The sequence below is a fragment of the Saccopteryx leptura genome, chromosome 3, assembly GCF_036850995.1.
Source record: "Saccopteryx leptura isolate mSacLep1 chromosome 3, mSacLep1_pri_phased_curated, whole genome shotgun sequence".
Lineage (NCBI taxonomy): Eukaryota > Metazoa > Chordata > Mammalia > Chiroptera > Emballonuridae > Saccopteryx > Saccopteryx leptura.
In genome coordinates, this window is record NC_089505.1 from 116,443,647 (window position 1) to 116,446,942 (window position 3,296).

Consider the following 3,296-nt stretch of genomic DNA (forward strand, 5'->3'; position numbering starts at 1 on the left):
TACTCTTTATTGAATTTGTATGTTTGCATAGAGCTGAACTCTGCTTATATTACAAACACATTTGCAGGAAGTATTTTCCTTATTCTGAGGTAGGTGCTATTACTTATTCCTGTTTCACTGAGACAATGAAGATACAGAGAGGGAAAGCAAGTTTCCTAGCGTCACACAGCACATGAAAGTGTAGCTCTTGCATTTCTGTGCTGTGTTACATCCACATACAATCTCCCATGTGCTGGATCTCATCCAATCTGGGGATCAGAGAGGTTCCCGAGGAACAGAAGCCCACATATGTTTGGGTGGCCAGGGCTGTGCTAGGGCTGTGGGTGGTCAAAGTGCTCAGGGAGCCCCAAGGACAAAGTGGGAGCATGACGACTCAGGGATGGTGGGGAAAAGCCTGACTCCTAAGGGAGGTAATGGGAGCAGAGCTTTAGTGCATTAGTGGAAACTGGTGAGGTCAGGAGTGGGGAAGGAGCCGTGCAGAGGGGAGAGGGGCAGAGGACAAGCTGAGAGCTGTAGCTCAGGGTGTGGGCCTGGGGGGAGGGCAGGAAGCCAGGCTACAGTGGTCATGGGGGCCAGACCCTGAGCTACCTTGACTATTCTAGAGCTCGAGCCAATCTCATAGACCGCAAAGCTCCTATGTTCATAGGTGGCTTAGAGACTTCGGTGACTCCAGGAGATGGGAATGAAAGCACAGGTTACACCAACTCCATTGGTGGTTTGCAAAGTTAAGTCTCTCTGTGTCTGTGTGTGGCTTCTGGTGGTTTTGCAGAGAGTAAGGGGTCCTTGCACTTAGCACACTGAGCCCTGACAATGCGAGCACAGGGTACGTGTCCGTGAAGCTGGGTGATGAGGACACTGAGGAATGAAGGAATGAAAGAAAGCGACACCACGAGGAGTCTAAAATCTGGTTTATTAGGTGCAGGATGGAGAAGCAACTAGCAGTGTGAATGTGGTCAGGTGTTGGGTCTCCCCAGTGCTCTCTCCTCAAACCTCCATTGGGGTAGGGTTGATTACGCTGCCAGCATTGCAATCAACTGCAGGGGAAGGTCAGGAGACAGCAAGCTCCTGCTGTCCTAGCATCCAGCACAGGCAGCGTAGGCACACAGCTCACATGTGCTCGGGTCCTAAGCGATGGCCTCTGGATACAAGAGATGAGGCCTCGTGAAAGCTGGCTTCTCTTCCCTAACACCCCCACCATCTCTTGAGCCAGAGCTTGGACATCTGCCAGGAGAAACCCAGGACCGTCCTCTATAACTAGATGGGCTTTCTACCCCAAACCAAGACACAGGTACCACTCAAGCCAACCAAGCAGAACAGTGAGTCCACCCAGAAAAGATCTACCGCTAAGACTGGATGAAGCAGGACACAGTGCTATCTATGCATTAGTGAAAGCCAGGACCTTCTTAAAGTCAGCCTGGGCAATTACAACTGAGAACGAATTACAACAGAGGGCTTCATATGTCCCACCAATCAGAACAGAGCCTCTAGTCATACTAATCAGAGCAGAGCCCCTCCTCTGAATTCCACCAAACAGAGCACTTCTCTCCTTCAACTGCCTCCAATCAGGGAAACACCATGTCCCACCCATGAGACAGCAGGCTACTCACCCAGCCTCTGGAGGACCACCAGGGCATCAGGCTCCTTGCAGAGAGGCCTGAGGTCTTTTGGAAAGTTTGATGGTTACAGAGGGTGGGAACTCCATGAGCCTCCAAGTGCAGGGCTCCCCGAGCTCCTGGAGCTTCTTCACTGACTCCAGAGGAAAGGAGAACTTTCCATCCTGAGAGAGACACGTCCAGACCTTGAGGACAGGCTGCAGCCTGCTCCCTGACGTGTCCGGCAGGACGAGCCCTCACCAGCCCCAGTGGCTCAAGCAGTGTTTGTGGCACATGCGAACCAGATGCTCCACTGCAGGGCACTATGAGGTGGTTCAGCTCAGACTTATAACCAGACACTGGGCAGGAATCCTGGTTTTGCTCTGAATGTTATGAGTAAAGAAAAGGAACGTGACATGGCAGAGAGACAATAGGTGCCCAACATGAGGGAGCCATTGAGGTGATGTTTAGGGAGAGTTACAGGCTGGGAGAAGGACCAGGTTCCACGTGGCCCTGCCTGACAGCCGTGAGGGCTGATCCTCGGCACGGGCTCCCACCTGCAGCCTGGTGGACATTTGAGAAGCAATAAAGAGCCTCCCAGAGCCTGGCTGTGATAGGGAGAGGGGCCCTGCTGGCTGCCAGACTGGCCTGTCACTGCCTCCACACTGGGGGGCACAGCTTCCTGTCAGGACCTCCAGGATGACCATATGGGTCTGAGAGCCAGGCCCGAGCTCTGGCTGAGTAAGGACTGAGGACGGAGATCAGGACTTGAATCTGTGGCAGGAAGCAGGTAGGAAAATTCCTTGGCAGGTGGACTGGGGAAGCTGAGACAGATAGCAGAACCCACTGGCCCAGCGATGGACAGCCAGATATAGAAGGTCACCGGGGCGGAGAGCCCCAGGTGCCTAGCTACTGGCACAACTGGTCCCGACATCACCCCCAGGGGGGCCTTCCCTCCCCTGGCATGTTGCTGATCATGCTGTTTAGACTCGTGACATTTCATGTCCCTGGCCGTGGGGTATGAATCCTCCCTGACCTTTCCTTCTTAGAGATTACATCTAGGTCTCACTTGTACTTCAGCTCCAGGCCCAGAAAAGCAGCCAAACCAGGCAGGTGATGCCAGGACCACCTGTAATGACTGATGACCCCTATCTTGGCACTGACCAATCATTGGAGACCACGACCCTGAAAGGGCACACCTGGGAAAGCTAATGAACATTCTATTGAGATTATTATAAAACCACCTCTAAACCCCCAGCCTTTAAATACCCTCAAGACTGAGGGCCATGTCTGTGCTCTCCCTCGCAGGAGCAAGCCACACTCTTCCCTCCATCTTCCTTCTCTCTCTACTCCGCAGGCCTGCGTCTCCTAAACTCTAAGGGTCCTCAAGTGACTGGCTACCAGGGGAGCAGTGTGCAGTGAAGGCTCGTCCCAGGGTTACCCCGTACTCTTGTCTCCAAGGCCCCCTTTCCTCTGACTCCCCAGTGTTCTGACTGCACCTCGCCTTGGCTCATTTCTTTCCCATAGCTTCTAGAGAGCCAGAGCAGCCACCCCCACCCCAGGTTCTCTCCGTTGTTTCTCTATCCAGGTCCGTTATTGTTTCACTGTCGCCAGTTTTAATAAGTATACCCTCAAAACACCTGGACTCAGGTTGCTAAATCCTTCCTGCACAACATCAAGAACCCACACAATACGGGCCGGCCC

At 53.2% G+C, this 3,296-nt stretch overlaps 1 long non-coding RNA gene across 1 annotated transcript; it reads right to left on the minus strand.

Moving 5' to 3' along the window:
* Window positions 1-893: 893 nt before the first annotated feature.
* On the minus strand, window positions 894-1,674 carry LOC136400026 (uncharacterized). Its single transcript, XR_010750244.1, has 2 exons — window positions 1,608-1,674; window positions 894-1,138 (listed from the first exon to the last, which is right to left on the minus strand). It is a non-coding gene; the product is annotated as an uncharacterized lncRNA (long non-coding RNA).
* Window positions 1,675-3,296: the final 1,622 nt, after the last annotated feature.